We start from the raw sequence: 19,540 nt of genomic DNA, 5'->3' as shown, positions 1-19,540 counted from the left end.
GTTCATGACACTAGATAATGTGCATGTCATATGAAATGTCTTATGCACAATGTGTAGGTTTGTGATTCTCACACATGATTTTCCCTCACTTGTTTAGATGTCATTTAGAGTACACAGAAACTTGAAATGTTTAGAAACTGTCATGAAAACTTTATGAAGAGATCTTGAATGCCTCATAATTTATTGTTATATTTATTTTTAATACGCTCTCATCCTTTTGCATGCTGTCATCTTATAGTTTGATATGCTTTTCTTTCAAAAACTCTTTTTTTTTTTTCTTCTTTCTTTGAAGAATCAAAGCATTAGCCTTTTAAGCTTAAATTATGTTTTCACTGTGAAACTGTTTATACATTCTGCTTTCTGGCTACCTAGCAACCTCTGTGATGCAACCGAAATTCACCTCTGACCTCAGCTGTCTGACAGAGAAACATCCCTACTGCATCAAAGTTTCAGAACTGAGTGATGTTTTAATGTGCCATCAACACTTACAGTCTGCTGTGTTACACTCACAGACAGGAAATCAATCACAGCTCTTTGTCCTGCTGTCATCAGACCTGAATATAGTGCAGGCAAGCAATATTTGGACGAAAGAGCATGTAATGATAAATGGTGTGAGCAGGTCCTAAAACTAACTTTTTGCCACACCTGCCAATAGCCGGTGACTTAAGAAAATTTACCGGCCATAAATATTTTTTACTGGCCATGAAACTGTTTTTGCAAAAACAGGCAGTTATGATACCAAAATTTTAGATACCAGTGAAAATTCACAATTCTCTTTTGCAATTTTGATACCACCGCTAAAACTACTAGCCTAACTAATAGGCTCTAAATGTAAATATACATCATATAGATTTTTACTTGCATTTGGTGCTTGGTGTTCATTTTAGGCTCTCTGTGTGAGGAAGAGAGATGAAAGATTAAAAATTGAGAATCATTATGTTTTCTTTTCCTCCAGTGTTCAGTGGTCAGTCTGACTTCACCAGCCCTCTACTGGATTTCTCAGGTAATATTCAGTCTGTCGAGAAATAATTTACCACTGATCGTATATGTTGTCAGAACCTGATTTCAACATGTTTTTAACATCTTTGTTGATCCTGGAACAACATTCCAATCAACCAATAAGATTTGAGGGACAAGTTTAAAGTTTTTGTCAAGTTTAGGTTTACAAACAGGGTTAGGCGCATCTACATCAGTGTTATTCACATATCACCCTCTGATTTTAGGGATAAGTTCCCATAACTTATCCCTAAAATCAGGGTTTGGGGTAAAAATATTGTTGGGATTAAATAGTTGGACAGGAATGTTGTTCCAGGATCAACAAAATATGTTGACCCAGGAACGCTTCTAACTAGGCAAAATCAGGACGTCCTCACAAATCAGTTCTAACATTTGATATGTGCAGGAGTTTGTGTGAGAACCTATTTCAAAAATGTTGTAACTGACACACTGAGGCTGTGATAAATTGTGTAAAGTGCACACAGACATGACGTAAAACAAAAAACTGAGAGTCTGTGCGACGGGCGACAAGCTTTAGTCTTGTAGATTGAACTTGGCATAAAGAAATAGATGTCTCTACATCAAGGGTATGAACATGTTCTCTATTTTAGAGACAAGTAGAACTCAAACTTTGCCTTTCTTCTAAGTGTGATATGGGAACAAAGCTCTCTGATGTATTTTTGGGTTCAACTTTGCCTAATAATAAATTACTGAATCAGTTTTTAACACACTATAATTGAAATCCCTTTCAAGTAGATATTTTCAACATCTCCGTGCAACTATTTCGGGCATGCAAGACCAACTCTTGTCTGCTGGGGAATGGGGAAATACTAAAAATTTCAAAAACTAGCCAAACAAATCGGCAACAAATCATGTTGTTTCTAATGCTCAAATAGTGTTAAAAAGCTATTTTTCAGGTTGGTAAAACCAATCCACATGTGCAGTCCCAAGTCCCGAAGGACACTGGTTGTTTCTATGGGAACCGGAGCTTCTAACGACAGCTGTAGTGACACGTTGACCAACTAGGCGATTGGCTCTTTAATTAGAATGCAGGAATTATTCTGCCATATTGTGCATTGCATTTTCTCCCATTCATTTTAATATGAATAAACTGTCTTGGTACACGGTCTTTGCTATACAGTATGTAATGACTGAGACAAATCAGACACAATTATTTGTCACATTTAACAAATAATCTCTAAAACTCACTCTGGCATCATCCCCCATGGACCAGACTGAGCAAGGACCTCAGTTACCATGGCCCATCATATAAAGGCTTAGTTTTATTGTGCCGAAGTATGCGTGTTGCCATGTGGTAAAAGCAGAGACAAAGAGACACATAGAAAACCCTCAAAACAGACTTTCCTGCATTAATATATAGACAGGCTGTTCTATAAATGAACATGCATATATCCATAGGAAATGGTATCCATTATTACTGTTTGTTGTATTGTATTCAGTATTGTATTCACATGTTTTATGATACATTTAATGGAACTTCAATTATGCCATGTTTAGTGTCTATGGGTTCATATCGTGAAGATTTAAATGCTTGTGTACATGAGATGGTGATACCTATGCAACATATTAGGATGACAAGAATCTTTAATAGTTTCTTCTTCAACAACCCAGTCAGTTACCTAGGCAAACGCCCTGCTAGAAGCACAAAGGCTCATAAACTCCCCCACAAAGGAAGTTCCCGCTACAGAAATTCCACTTTGCTCATTGGTCAGGTCCACCCGAAGAGGTGTGGCTCCTCCCAGACCTTAAGAGGAGACGCACAACTCCGCCTCTCTCTCTTGCTTCTTGGACGGACTCAAGGAATCTCCGGTTGTGTGGCCTCAGCAGGCCACAGCCTGTAGGCCTAAGCCTGCAACTCAGCCATGTGCTCATCTATGAGAGGGAGGAAGAACTCTTTCCCCACTAAGAGTCAAATTAACAGCTTAAGTTGTTTCATATTTCTTCATCCAACGCAGAAGATATTGATTACAACTTCGGACTGAACCATCAAGGATTTCTCCTCAGCCTGCAGATCCAATGTTTCTCAACAGCTAAAGGCATTTTGCAAGTATCGTACATTTGAACACCAAACAGCGATTTAGTATTAATCTGAGAAAACTGATGGTCCTTTTTCCAGTGTGTTTTTGATTATCTCCCTAGCTCCTCCGGTTTCCCACTTCCGGTTTCACTCTATCATTTATCCTTTTATCCATGTACGTGTGACTGGTGTGTATGTATGTATGTGTTTGTTAATTTAGTTATGTGTTCGTGATTTAGTTAAATAAAACTTGTGTGCACACTCTTGCGAGTTGATTCAGACCTGCTTATAAACCCAATGTCCCTGATAATTCGATCACAGCTACGTGCTAAGAAAGCGTTATTTTTCTGTCTTGAAAAGTTGATAGACGATCAATACTGAGTGTTCACTGGCCAAACAGGTTAATTGATTGTAATATTAATTTTATCACATTAAGTTAATTTTATTAACTGATCCAAATATTTATAATTAATTACAACTAGTTATGATTAATTATTTATATTTATTTTGAGCTAATTTGCTGCAGTAAATACTCACTAAAATGCCATTTATATGTAAGATGATAGATTTATTCATGACCTTGAATGACAGTAATGCATGCATGCTAGTCACAAGTATTTCTGTCATAAACAAGCCAGTGTACAAATTACCTTAAGCGAGGATTCACGCCATGGTTTCTCCTCTCACAGACTGAACAAACTGTGAAACTGTGAAGTTACTAGACAGTTTTGCAAGGAAACTGCAAGACGATCCCAGCAAGCAGTGGCAAAGCCTAATGGGTCATTCAGTACCTCACACATGGCATGCAAACAAAACTCATTTATCCATCAATTCTCATTTAGAGTATCAGTGCAGCGCCTCTGAAACTAATAATACAACAGCTTCTGTCTCTCACTAGTGCATGAATGAATAGTTATATCATAAATTGGCTGACTAAATTAGATTCAGTATTCTTCATACTGGGATAATGTCCTCCCAGGACAGTGTTTATGAAACTGATGACCATAAATTTGAACCTTGATGGGAATGGAACAGTGTTTTATTCGAATGCTACAGTCAAAGCATAGCTTGGGGGGGAACACTACAAAATGGTGAGAAAAGATATAACGAAGCAAAAGTAGGTCAGAAACACATCTCAACCAACCCACAGCAGAGCAAAAAGACATCAAATAACAACGGATTGCAGGAAAGCAGGAGCTGAAGCTCACAGATGTGAATGATTTATGAATTGATGCTGATCAGTAGCTTTGAGTTTCACGTTCTCCCAGCTAAAAAAGAGAGAATCGTGTCTCCTGTGCAGACAATTCCCTGGATTCTGAATTCTCAAGGGTTCAGATTCCCGTGACTCTTGTTCATAAGCACTTGTTGAGTTGACGAGAATGTAACCCTGTTGAGTCTATCAGAGTGTCTGTTTAGTGTTTTGATGGTGGCTGTTCCTGCATCCAGGATTTGCAACAGTTTGGGATTTGAATTCCCAAAGTCTCTATAGGTGGTGAAGTTTCAATGTGAATATTTCCACATCTACAGTATAACACTTGAGCTATATGGATTGTTTACATACCTTACTATGACTGTGGAGCTAGGGGAGGTGGAGGGTTTCAGAAGAAATGTGATGCTGAACCACAGTATTTAAATGTTGAGAAAAATGTTTTTTTTTTTATGATGCATTTTTTTGGGGCTTTAAAATCTCATTCACTACCATTGTAAAGCTTGGAAGAGCCAGGATATTTTTAAATATGTCTCCGATTGTGTTCGTCTGAAATAGATAGCCATATACACCTAGGATGGCTTGAGGGTGAGTAAATCATGGGATAATTTTAATTTTTGGGTGAACTATCCCTTTAAGGCAATAAAGATAAAAACTATCACTGTCTCCTTTAAAAACATATCTCACACACCATATTATTTAACCAGAGCAATAAATGATGATATTTAATTTTTACCATTCTGATTATTCACTTAAGGGCCACAACATGACACCATTTTCAACTAAAAATGGCAATGCATTTTGGCCGTTCATTTACAAGACAACAGCGTTTTAGGGGCCTGAAATTGCAAACTTTTGAAAACGGGTTTCAGAGCGCAAGTTTTTTAAAAAAATGCTAGCGTTATCATCTCCGTGTAAACTACAAAAACACGAATTTGTGAAAACGGTGACATCATAGCGTGCATATTGCGAGTTCAGTCTATAGGCGCGTAGTGTTTCTTTACAAAGCGGCATCGCCAACTACTGGCCTGGCACGAGTAATACAGCGTTTTTACTCGCATTCGCATATCCGTGTGAACAGGGATAGTTTTGACAATGTTGTCATCTGTATGCAAAAAACTCAAAGGAAAAACTTTTCTGCTTTAGTGCATCGTTGTCATGTAAACGTACCCTTAGCTTGCAAGATAACCTGTTAGCCTACAAGTTTAAATTATGTTTTATTAACAAGAATCGGGAGGAGCAGGTTCAGATAATTAACCTGATTAGCAGAGGTGGAGAGCATTCAGTTAATCAACGCAACCAATAACAAGAGGTATAAATACAGCAGACTTACCTCTGTTCTTCTGAGAGTTTATCAGCATCCCTCCTCCACCCCATCTCCTCACTTCTAGTTCTATCTATTTTTACCACACCGGGGGGAGTACTCTGGGTTCGGGCCAATATTCCGAGCTCAGAGCCCTCCCCCCGGACAGCATGCCAAATACGCATAACTTTTATTCTTGAATTATATGTACATGTGAACTCGTGAATATGCCATTAACAGATTAGACTGCTATCATAGAATATCATTAACCCATTAGCCTAGCATTTAGCCAAAGTAAGCTCATAATCTAAACTACAATCAAGATACCCAGCAGCTATACTACAAGTTACTAAAAAAAAAAAAAAAAAAAAACTATCTAAGTGAAGATATTTAATGAGCAGTTTAACCTTTAAATGCATGAATGTTTCGCCAATCATTCTCACATATTCGGGTCTTTAGAGACCCGGATCTATATCTAACATGGATTAATCTCTACCTGTCGCGATAATATAAAACTCCCCTGATATTAGAGTAACAATTACAGAAGAATAAAACAAAGCATATTTTGTTACCTTTTGGAGCTCGGAAGAGTTCATTTTGAGCAGATGTTTTATGCCATCATCACTGTCCTCGTCAGAGCTCATTTCCCAGTACATTCAGCCAATGATAGTTTTGAGATAATGTTTGAGATCGCGAATATAAGCCCATTCGCGATCTCAAACATATTCTCAAAATTATCATTTTCAACATCTTCAAAATCAATATTTTGACCACTAACAGCTTCATCAGATCCATCATCAAGTGACAGTGACACTAATATTTGATTGCGCTCAGTACTCGCTCTGTATTAAATTGCTGAGCCATTTCAAGTTTTGCTGATCATACTTCCTATTCTTTTGTTTTCTGTCTGAATGAAACGTCACTTCATCATTGTGTATCGGACATTGCCACCTTGTGGAATAAAGGTGAATTGCACTTATTCCATCATCAAAGATTCAATTATTGTTGAGCAGAAAAAAATATACATACACTGATACACACTTCGGGTCGTTAGCGACCCTATACAGTTTTTACAAAAAATGAATGGGAAAACATGCATTCTTTTATAATTTCTTGTTATATTGTTTATAATTAATTGATTGAGAAATACTAAGAAGGTTGATGTCTAACTTTAAAAAATTAATGAGGAGGTGGGTAGTGAATGACGTCCTGGGTCGATAAAGACCCGAGGTATGCATTTAAGGGTTAAATGTAATTATTAATTTAACTTAACTATGTGACTGTAACGGGTGAGTGGCTGAATGAAGCACACAACGATATAATCCAACTCAAACAATCTTTAATTACAAATATACAGAATGCACAGGAAACACAACCACAAACAAACGTAAATGAGAGAACCAGGAACTAAGGGCTTAAATACATGGGGAGAGATAATTAACTGAATTAGGAACAGGTGTGGGGTTAATTAACAACCAAGGAAACTAACTACACAGAACCGGGAACACAGCAAAAAAATAGAAAATAACAGAATATACATGTTACAGTGACGTGAAACCACTGATGTAGTGTTTTGTCGTGCTACAATACTTGTTGAAAAAAGAAGCTTTTTAGAAAAACTTAAAAAAAATAGCTGAGATACTTAAAAGTAGTTTAGCTATATCAAACAAACTTCACAAAAAGTTTTTTGTTTTTTTTTTCCTCCAAAAGCAGGTGTTCCACAGTCAAGAATCAATGATTATTTTATGATTAATACATAGCCTACATATTTTATAGATAGGCATTGAAGCGGGTTAATGACCAAATAGAAACTCCCTGTTCACTCATTCATTACAAACAGAAATTCTGCAGCAAGCTGTTTTGTCGCATTAGTAGTCTGCAAAACGCCCCACATCGCCTATCAAAAACCCATTTCTGTCATTAAACACCAGAACACTGATATATGACTGGGGGAACATTGGCTTGCTGTCAGTGTTTTAATGAGAAGATGAAGCCTTTAAGGCTCTATGTTTGTAATGAACTCAAACATTTCTGGCTCAGTTCAGGTTGGTGTCAACTCTTGACATGAGTGAAATGCCAGGGTATTATTATATAAAAATAATAATAAATATATATATATATATATATATATATATACACACACACACACACACACACATTTACATATACTGTATATGTAAACAAACAAAACAGGTAAGGCTGTGATAAAATCACTGTATGTGTGAATGCACCACACATGAAATGTAAGTGTATGTGAAATTCTTCTCTGTAAAACCTAATCAACACATTCATCACCTAATTCCAAGTGGTGTCTCTTTCCTTTTCTGTGTCTGATGTGTGATAAGAGTCTGTGTTTTGATTTGTTACAGTAACACGCTCCCTCCCATGTGAAATGCATTGATCCCCGTCTCTGTTGTTATGTGACAGGATTGATTTCTCTGCTGTTTTTGTTGTGGCTGCGCATGGGACAGTGCTGGAAAAGGTGAGCGTATATCTCTGTTATTGTTTCAAATCTAAAAGGATATTCCATCATATTATGACATTTTCTCCTAGTATGCTAATGAATTTTATATTACCAGGCAGTTCACTGACCATTGAGATTAAATGTCAACTGCGTCCACTACGGGCTGAGAGGAAATTCATTTCACATCATGAAGATTATAAACTCAGCTTTCGTATATTTGAAGAAAACCGCAAGACTGAGAGGGCAATCATGAACAAATTCACTATTTATCCATTTCTTTTCTCCCCCCTCTGAATTTATAAGATGACAAAAGAAGATTGGCAGAGCCACAGTGAAACACATTTTGTAAGGATAAGGCTGTTCTACAGGAAAAGGAAGTTTTGCTCTTTTTCATATGGACCACAAATAAAAAAGAACCATAAAATTAGTAAAATCATAGAAGTAGTTCATTCAACTTGTGCGCTATATATTCCAAGTGTTTTGAAGCCATACGATAGGTTCATGTGAAGAACAAACTGAAAAATGTATTGTTAATCAATGAAAAACCTTTGGCATTAATATACTGACATGAAGGGCAGGACATTGTATCATCATGAAATTATATGCTTCGAGCACCTAACCGACCCCTAGCCCTAAACCTAAAAAACAAAAGTATTGGGACAACCCTCCAGATCATTGAATTCAGATGTTCCAATCACTTCCATGGCCACAGGTGTATAATATCAAGCACCTAGGCATGCAGACTGCTTCTACAAACATTTGTGAAAGAATGGGTTGCTCTCAGGAGCTCAGTGAATCCAAGCATGGTACCGTGATAGGTTGCCACCTGTGCAATAAGTCCATTCGTGAAATTTCCTCATTACTAAATATTCCATGGTCAACTTTTAGTGGTATCATAACGAAGTGGAAGCAATTGGGAACAACAGCAACTCAGCCACAAAAAACTTTTATTTCATTTGTGGGCGAACGACTCCTTTAATGCTTGATTGTCTGAGTACCATCTAACATGTCACTCACCTGGAAAGCATGAGAGAGAAGAAACAGATGAAGAGACCGAGAGAGCAAGACTTTAGAAACAATATGAATATGACCGTGCCTTTTGTGTGACCGTCTTCCTACTAACCATCTGTTCTTTCATAGCAGTCAATGTTCATAGCACTGCATGTGTGTGTTGGGCTTGAGTGGAGCAGCACAAATCTGGCCTGACCACAACATGCAATGAACATGTATAGAAGACAGACGAATACCAAATCTCCTGATCCCTCATTTATCCAGCCAAATATGGCTCTTCTGCTCTCTACCCATCTGTTTCATGCATGCACACACACAAACATATTCCTCATGTCTTTGTTCTTCATATTTTCTATTCACCAACATTGCTGTGAGAGTTCTGAGAGCTGACGTGAGCCGTTCTCTTTATCTTTCTTCCCTCATTACATATTCCATCTTCAGCTCATTTCCACAACTCTCCTATCCTCTCATTCTGCCATCCTATGGCATTTTGTATTTCTCTGTATCTCTGTATCTCTCTTTCTCTCTTTTCTGTCAATTCCCATCGTTCATCCAACCATCACTAAACTCAAGAGAGATGCCACCAAGAGCTGGAATATGTATGTACCTTGTTATCTTGAAATAAAACAGATTCAAGCCTGAAATAAGTATCCAGAGAAAAGATGCAATGCTCAGAGGTTATTCTTGCATCACTCATGAGACTTAACAGCATTCTCTGTTATGTTTAATTTAATGCTAAAGCATAAAGTATTTTTTTTTTCCAATGTTAAAATACTTTCTCATATTTCAAAAACAACTAATTAAAGATAAAATTATATAATTAATTACTCACCCTCATGTTGTTCCAAACCTGTAAGACTTTCATTCATCTTCGGAACACAAATGAAGATCTTTCTAATAAAATCTGAGAGTTTTCTGTCCCTCCATTGACAGCCTACAGTAATAATACAATAATACCTTTACACAATAATACCTTTAATGTATTTTTGATCAAATAAATGCAGCATTAGTGAGAATAAGAGACATTTAAATATCTTACCGACATCAAACTTTAGAACGATAGTGTATATTAGAAGTATTGTTTTGCTGAATTCTCTAAAAAAATGAAGTAAACAAATAAAGTTGCTGTAACTGTGTGCATGTATGTGGGTGTGTGTGTGGGCTGTCTGCTCCATGGACAGTCTGTGTGTGATCACTGATCCAGGATACTTCTGCCAATCTGCTCCACGCACCTGCCCATAGTTACATACCAATCCAAAGCCCCAAGAGCCCGCCAGCTGCTCCCAGAGCTCCTCCACAAACACACACACACCATGTCTGTTGGCACCCAGAACTTTTCCAACAAGTTCATGCAAATCAAACTAAATTAGTAAAAATCCAAAAAAAAAAAAAAAAAAAAAAAAAAGAACTAAAAGGTTTCATTTTCAACATTTCTTCCTTACAGTGCTCTATAAATGCAGTTTATGGCACTTAATGGCTGTTCACACCAGGAATGATAACTATAAAGATAACTATAACAATATGAGCATCCACACCAGTGAACGTTCTGTTCTACATACTTTCTGTTCTATTCTGTTCTAAGCACGCATTGCAGTTTTGTCATCTGTCGCTTTAAATGCTCAAGTTAAAGCAGGTTGGATTCTGATTGGCTGTCAATGTTTTTTCGTTCATCAGCTAGATGTGCCGTTATCGTTATAGTTGTGGTGTGTACTCTGCTATTCTTTTACATTAAAATGATTTTTAGAACTATAGATCATATGTACCAGAGAAACAAGAGCTCAGCATTTTGTGTTTGAATTTCCGTTTTCCCATTATAGCTCTGTATATTTCTATGGCATCGCTGCCGAAGAGTAATTAGCTGGTAAAGTGGATTAATTATAGAGTTAATGAAAGTTATCATGAGCTTTGTAATGTTTGAAGGGGATGTTATAAAAAATGTCAGTAGACCGGGAAGATTTTAACCCGTTAAATGCATACCTTGGGTCTTTAGTGACCCGGGACATCATTTACTACCCTCCTCCTCAATCATTTTTTAAAGTTAGACATCAACCTTCTTAGTATTCTTCAATCAATTCATTATAAACAATATAACACGAAAAAAGAATAAAATTATAAAAGAATGCCCGTTTTCCCAATCATTTTTTGTAAAAAAAAATTGTATAGGGTCGCTAAAGATCCGAGGTGTGTAACAGTGTAAGCAGGGATGTAGCCAGAATTTTATTTCCTCTTTTCCACCTCACTTTTAAATCGCTTATGAATGCCCGTGCGGACGTGCGCATTTTACTTTCGCATTAGCTGCAAATCTGGGGCAGTTTTTGATATATGAAATCTGACACCTGCTGCTGATCTGTGCTGCGAATCTCGTTAGGCTCAGTCTGAATTCAGCAGACGCGTTCAGTTTTTAATTGTAGTGTCTGTTCTCTAACTGAACTAAATTATTTTTATTACTATATATACAGTCAAACCAAAATTTATTCAGACATGTATTCATTTATTTATTCATTAATTCAGTTTATTCACTATAGTTTAAAAAAATGGTGATAAAATATGACAAGATCTCAGAGTTAAACTGTGTCAGAAAAAAAAAAAAATCTTAATTATGTCAGATAACACTTAAGCAAAACATGGTCAGGTCAAAGTGTCTGAATAATTTTTGGTTCAAATTTTTATCAATTTTACTGGTAGTCAACTGTATGAAGAATTTTTGGGTATAATATGTCACTGTTTACTTTATTTTGCTATCCTCAATTACATTAACTATAGTGTCCTGCACCCACTAGTAAAAATATATAAAAAAATATCAAACATGTCTGAATAATTTTTGGTTTGACTGTATATATATATATATATATATAACATTGCAGCAGGGAAAGATTAATTAAACAGAAATATAGACAGCTTAACACCTGTATTTTAAAACCTTTAAAATTAGGCCTACAGCATATTTACTTCACCGTTTCAGCACAACAAACATAACAGCCTACAACATAGCTCAGTGGCTAAAATTCAAGCCATGAGATTACCTTTTGCAAGACAAGGTGGAGTCAATGATTGGTGAAACATTCATGCATTTAGGGGTTAAATTGAGCGGTTCATTCATAAATCCGTAAGATATTAACTACATAAGGCTAAATACAGTAGGGTCTAAATCTTTGTAGTCCTTGATTTGAAAAAGAACATATTATTTCAGTCATTCTACTTTAAAATTTCCTACTTAATTCAATGTGTTACTTGCCATTCCTTTGTAATCATTTGTAAAATTCACTAGCTATTATTGAGTGAAAACTGTTTCTTAGCTTTTTCAAGTAAATCCTACTCCAGTTTTTTGCTAAATTAGACTGTCTTTGTAATGTGTACTGTACGTCACTTTAAATAAAATGTCTTCTAATGCAACACTCAGTAACTAATTTCACTCCTGACACAAACATGACCCTCCCTTAGTCTCACTGCATGTCCAGACGGGCCCAGACGTCAGCTCTGACACTGTTACCCAGTGAAGACAGTCACCAATTATAGCCTGGAATTGGAAACAGAGTTAGCAAGGCCACCTATCGTCTGCCAGGAACAGGTGAACCATGAAACCATCTTCTACCGGAGGAGCTGAAATCTGCTTTTTTACACATATCCCTGCCTCCTTTACATAGAAATTTGTTTTCTGAAATGGATTTATCTTCATTCTTTAAAGAGATTCTCCACCCCAAAATGAAAATTCTGTCATCATTTACTCACCCTAATGTCATTCCAAACCTTAAGACTTTCTTTATTCTGTGGAACATAAAAGATATTATGAAGAGCGATAGGAACCAAACAACTTTAGAGCTCATTGACTGCCATTGTATGGGCAAAATATTCTCAAAATATCTTCAAGAAACACACGAGGGAAAGTAAACGATAAGAGAATTTTCAAATTTGGGTGAAGAATCTCTTTAAAAGTTAACTGTTGTTGGAGCTTGGTTACTGTAAATGACCCATTTAATAAAAAACATCTTCCAGGAAGTGGCATTATATATATATATATATATATATATATATATATATATATATTAAGCTTATTCAAGTTAAAATGGGCTTGAATAACAGGAATGACACCTCACCCATACTACTATAATGCTTAAAATGTATTCGTTTATTGCATTTATCCTACTCACCAACTGTCCAATCAGCTGCTGACTGAAAGGACGTAAGAACCTGAAATGGATATGTGAGTTTGGAAATAATCCAGAAGCCCAACAGGAAACACAGTACGACAAACTACTCAACCCAAGAGCCCAATAATAGAAAGCAGCCCAAACAGGGCCCTATTAGTGTGTGTGCCACTTCAAGAATGTAACAAATGGCCAAACTCCTGAAGCATTCTTGAGATTGCAAACATTTTTCTGATCACACTATCAGTTTAAACCCAGTTCTCTGCAATAAAATGGTAATTCAGAGCAATTACGCTGCAAATTTCCCTCCTTCAGCACTAGCATAATACCTCAGACAATCCTCACATTTCTCTCAAATTTGCAATCTTATGCATAGTCATCCATCACTTGCTCTCTGCTTTCTGTCCATTTCTGAAAGGTAGAAAGCCAAGACCCTCAGCCTATTCTTAGCACTCTGCTTGAATCATGCCTTTACAATTACACTTTACATTTATTCACTGCGCAGACACCTTTATCCAAACAATACCCTTTTCGAAAAACATGTCAACAACAGCTGACCAGAAAAAACAAGCACAAGCTGTAAACATGAGTAACAGTCTCTAGTAAACCAACAACAGGTCTCCAAATGGCTGCTGTTTATGAATTACTGAGGAAAGAAAATGGCTTGGAGAAAGAGATGAAGATATCAGTCTTCAGATAACTTCAGAGAAATATTCCTCCACAGGCAATCGCAGGAAGGAGGGAGAGAATTCGATTAGACTGTCATGGCGTCTCAGATGCATTATCTGATAAAAAAAAAAAAAAAAAAAAAAAGAAAAGATGGAGGAGAAAAAGATGTGTGAAAGAGGAGAAAAATATTAATGATGATTGTCTATGTCCCTTGGGAAAGATGTTTTTCGTGGACTGAGAACACATTCTCTTTAGAGCTGAATATTGCCAAGGCCGATTATAGAAGTAGCAAAATTAGTACTTCTATTAACTGGACCATTTTTGTGCATAAAATTGTAATTATAGTCATTTAACATTATATTTTATAGACATCATAACCATAAATGAACAGTTAATTCATTTAGCAACTACATTTGAATTAAGTTCTAACAATGGCACAAAAAACCTATTATAGTCGATGTCCCATTTAGTGGAATTTAGTCCCATTTAGTGGAATCTCCAGATGAAGATGCTAAAATGAGCGGGGGGAGAAATAGTTCCTGTCCTACATTATTTGTGTCACAGTTACCAGCTAGAGTGCCCATGAATACCACCAGAGGGCACTCCACCCCAGAATGTTGTCACTCCATCATGGACTACATTTCCCATAATCCTTTGCCCGGATCATCAGTACTCATTACATTCAGCTGTTGCTCATTAACCTTGTTAACGCTGTGTATATAAGTCTGGTTCACTCAGTCATTCTCTGCGAAGTCTTGTATGTGTCATCACTGCATTTCTGAGTGCGCCATTGTTTATCTGTTTCCCTGGTTTTGACCCTTTGCCTGTTCTCTGGTTTTGCCCTGTTTCCATGTCTCTTGGTTTACCCTGTCTGCCTGAGTTCCTGTCCTGGTTTCTGTTTAAACTGTTTGCCCATGTTTATGACCTTTTGCCTGTTTTGTGGATTACGTTTGTGGATTACCCTTCTAATAAATACAGCATTTGGATCCTAGCCTGATTCAGGGAATCATAAGGCCAAATCTTGACTGGACGAGAGGAGGAGCTGGGGATGGAGGAGGGTAATTAGCTCCTGAGAATGCAATAACTGCTGATAATACTGAGGAGCTTATATATGGATGCTGTGATAGGCGTCGTATTCCTATAGGTAGACGTGAGTCACCTGGGAGTCAGCTGATGCGACCTTGACTGACGTGACCTGCCAGAACTGACAGACACTACGCTTGATATTCATTTGCCAAATTTACTTTTTTTTTTTTTTTTTTTGCAAAAAAGGTGTAGTGCATCAAAATGTTTACCGATATAGCTGATGGAAATTCTAATTATCGTTTAACATTTAACTCAAATACTGTAAATGAAAAACTAGGGAAAAGGGCTTTAATGCAAATAAATGTTGTGCCATATGACAGTATTATGTTGCTCCCATTAAAGCACTGTTCTCAGTAACTCTCCATTTTACAATTTGGGGATATCTGTGATACAAAAAATATAGAATTCACACTACTCACAAAAATATTTATGGAAATGTCTCAAGGGTTGATTTCTTTTGAGATGCATCAAAACTTACGCAACTTTTTTTCTTTTTTTTTTGAGAATGATGTTATTACACCATTTTATCGGTAAAAGGACAATTGGATGGAAACAGCACTGTAAAAAATCAAAAGTTGAGAACTTAAAAGTTTAAGGTAACAAACGTCAGCAGATTTTTGAGTTTTCTCAACTTTTTGTTGTATAAACTGAATACAACAAGTTGAGAAAACTCAAATCTGCTGAAGTTTGTTGCCTTAAACTTTTAAGTTCTCAACTTTTGATTTTTTACAGTGAGCTGGAGGCTGCAAACTTTTTTTAAAACCCTTTTTTACTTTGTCAATAAAGTGGATGGAAACACGACTATTTTCAGACTAATTAAATAATAAAAAAATGTAGTATTGATTCTCCACCGACCTGACGAGATGTTCCACTCAAACATCCACACATCCAAAGTGTTATAGGATCATGAACTGTTTGATAGGTACATACACACTGTTTATGTGACGATGTGGAAAGAAAGTAAGAGAGCGTGAAACCCAAAAAAGGAGTCGCTTTAGTTGCAACTTAATCAGGTTAATGTGGTGGATTTGTTCCAGGCCCTCCAGATTCACAGTCTGAAGGCATCTACCCATCACTCACTATCTACCACCACCCATGATACTACACGCACAATTACTCCTGACCTACTTCTGTACAGCAGAAAGCTGCAATCTGACAACATTTCCTGTGTGTTAATGCAGAATATTCAGTGAAACACTCTTAAGACCAGGTACACACTGCTGCTGCTGAATATGTTCATCACTTTTTATACCACTCTGAGGATTGTTATTTACGAAAGTGACTTTCTATAACCAAATTCAGTCCAAATAATTGTGTGTATTGAACTTCTAAATGTTAATGCAGTGACAGCAATTTCATTTGAACACTGAAAGCTCATCTGAGGTGCTAAAGCAATTTCAAAACATTAGCAAATTTGAAACTGTTTCTCTCCAACATAGGGTTTCTATCCTATCAGCGCTGCAGTCTAGAGGAAACAATACCCTCCAGAGAGAGAATGCTGTTTAAATGCAGCAGCTTAATGAGCATAAACAAAACACGCTGCCTCTGTCGACACCAATCTATTAACAACTGCTGGACATTAATACAGCTTTGTTTCAACTCTTAAACCACATGGAGCTCTTTTTAATAAAATCTTTCTTCTTTACTGCAACGAGAGAACATAATGTCAACTAACTCTCATTAGAGTATTAGTAAACTGTAGTGGAATGTTAGTAGACTGTTAAAGGATTAGTTCACTTCTGAATGAAAATTTGCTGATAATTTACTCACCCCCATGTCATCCAAGATGTTTATGTCTTTCTTTCTTCAGTCGAAAAGAAATTAAGGTTTTTGATGAAAACATTCCAGGATTATTCTCCTTATAGTGGACTTCAATGGCCTCCAAACGGTTGAAGGTCAAAATTACAGTTTCAGTGCAGCTTCAAAGAGCTTTAAACGATACCAGAAGAGGAATAAGGGTCTTATCTAGCGAAACCATCGGTCATTTTCGAAAAAAATACAACTGTATATGCTTTATATAAACAAACGTTCGCCTTCTAAGTGCCTCCGCCAAAACCGCATTTCTGTATTCTTCAAAAAGCTTACGCTGTATGTCCTACGCCTTCCCTATTCAACTTACGGAACGAACGCAGCTCCAGTTAATTTTTTTCCGTAAGTAGAATAGGGAAGGCGTAGGACATACAGCGTAAGCATTTTGGAGAATGCGGAAATGCGGTTTTGGCGGAGGCACTTAGAAGGCGAACGTTTGTTTATATAAAACATATACAGTTGTATTTTTTTTTTTTTTTTTTCGAAAATGACCGATCGTTTCGCTAGATAAGACCCTTATTCCTCGTCTGGTATCGTTTAAAGCCCTTTGAAGCTGCACTGAATCTGTAATTTTGACCTTCAACCGTTTGAAGGTCATTGAAGTCCACTATAAGGAGAATAATCCTGGAATGTTTTCGTCAGAAACCCTAATTTCTTTTCGACTGAAGAAAGAAAGACATGAACATCTTGGATGACATGGGGTGAGTAAAGGAACAGTTTATTTGAAAGTGGACTAATCCTTTAAGTTAGGGTATTAGTAGAATAAGTTGACAGGTAGTTACAAAGTTACTTAGCCTATAGTCAGTAGAATATCTGTTAGGGGGCAATCAAACTAAAGTGTTAGCAGATAGTCTACTAATACTCTAATCTAATACTAATACTACTAATACTCTACTAAATCTACTAATGAGAGTTAGTTGACATGTAGTTGCAAAGTTACTTGTAGTTGGTTGAATGTCTAAAGTGGACCATTGAAATAAAGTGTTAACCTGTTAATTCTACCCGCTTATTGTCCATATGGACACCATCAACATCTGGAGAGGTGGCCCGAGGACCCCTCATACAGGACAAACATCATTCTGATTCTATAAAACTCATTTGAACAAGCAAACAAACTTACAATCCAAAAATAGCAGAAACATAGCAGTGTCATGCAATGTAGCTCCAATGACCCCCTTCCAAATTCAGAGAAAAATCTGATTGTCAAATTGAATTTAAATCAAAGGCCATTGGTAATAATAATAAATGTTTCTTAAGCAGCAAATCAGCATATTAGAATGATTTCTGAAGGATCATGTGACACTGAAGACTGGAATAATGATGCTGAAAATTCAGCTTTCTCATCACAGGAATAAATTACATTTTAAAATATATTATATTGAAAACAGTTATTTCAAATTGTAATAATATTTCACAATATTACAGTTTTTACTGAACTTTTAAACATAAATACATGCAGCAATGTTGAACATAAGAGACATCTTTCAAATCAAATCTAACAACCCCAAACATTGAATGGTACTTAACATATAGTTTTTTTGTTTTTGTTTTTTTTTAGTATAGGTTTTTATGTAAAATTATTTTGACTATAAAGGATGTAAGTAATTATCCAAACAAAAATTTGTCATAGTTATTACCCTATACTAACTCTAACCCTGGTCCTAAAATAACTTGCATTTTCAGAATAACCATAAACTGTTATTTATGAATCAGTTCTCATATAGAGTATGCCCAGTTTTGTCCAAAAACTTTGTGGGTGTGGACAGTTTTGTCCCCAAAGTATAGCAATACGAACCCATAGACACACTGAAACACACTCACCTAATATTCCTGTTCTCTTCTTCTCTTGCAGTGAATATAATCCAAAGATCTTTTACATTGCTCCACACACCCCACCTGATCACACTTCCTTGCTCTTTGTATCTCTTACACACAGAGAGCTCTGTGATTTACTAAGCTGCTTCCACCCCACAGAGCTCCCATGGGCTAGTGTCTTCCACAACTAACTCATCTTATTGCCCGAGCCGTATCAGAAAGAGAGAGAGAGAAAGAGGGAGGAGTCACAACGGGATCCAATTTGATGAGAATGAGTTTGTATTAAAAAAAGAAGAGCACATTCATCAGAAGAGAGCTGTGCTCTAGATGAACTGAGAAAGACAGACACTCCAAACCTCTGATTATATCTGCTTAGGAAAGAGCAGCTGCTCTGAAACGGTGACACAGGACTTCTGCTGGCCATGAAATTGTAGCGGGGGAGGGGAAGCGAGGCACGAGGGGTGCTGAAATGTGTAACGTAGCCTACATATACATACAGTATATACACATTATGTACTTCAGTTAACAAACAAACAAACAGAGTGTGACAGGAGAGGTTTGCTGTAGACTGGTAAGCTACACTAATCTTCTCTTAGACTTTTTTAACGTGCACAGGACTGTTGCTGGTCATCATCTGCATAACAAAGACACTTAACCTATTTAAACTGACAAAAAGACAGAGAAGTGATGAGGGTGAGCGAGAAAGTTTTATATTCCCACAAAACTTTAATCATGCAATATATATATATATATATATATATATATATATATATATATATATACAGTGGGTACGGAAAGTATTCAGACCCCCTTAAATTTTTCACTCTTTGTTATATTGCAGCCATTTGCTAAAATCATTTAAGTTCTTTTTTTTTCCTCATTAATGTACACACAGCACCCCATATTGACAGAAAAACACAGAATTGTTGACATTTTTGCAGATTTATTAAAAAAGAAAAACTGAAATATCACATGGTCCTAAGTATTCAGACCCTTT

At 36.5% G+C, this 19,540-nt stretch overlaps 1 protein-coding gene across 1 annotated transcript in view; it reads right to left on the bottom strand.

Annotated features, from left to right (window-relative positions):
• The window catches only part of myo16 (myosin XVI), a 236,762-nt gene extending 217,973 nt beyond the window's left edge, over nt 1-18,789 (bottom strand). Inside the window, exon 1 of the mRNA XM_051904891.1 lies at nt 18,550-18,789. The gene's annotated coding sequence lies outside the window, so the exon portion shown is untranslated. The remainder of the gene's footprint in view (nt 1-18,549) is intronic.
• Nucleotides 18,790-19,540: the final 751 nt, after the last annotated feature.

The sequence above is a fragment of the Ctenopharyngodon idella genome, chromosome 9 (assembly GCF_019924925.1).
Source record: "Ctenopharyngodon idella isolate HZGC_01 chromosome 9, HZGC01, whole genome shotgun sequence".
Taxonomy (NCBI): Eukaryota; Metazoa; Chordata; class Actinopteri; order Cypriniformes; family Xenocyprididae; genus Ctenopharyngodon; species Ctenopharyngodon idella.
The sequence above is the reverse complement of the archived record's forward strand: the minus strand, read 5'-3'. Positions and strand labels throughout refer to the sequence as shown.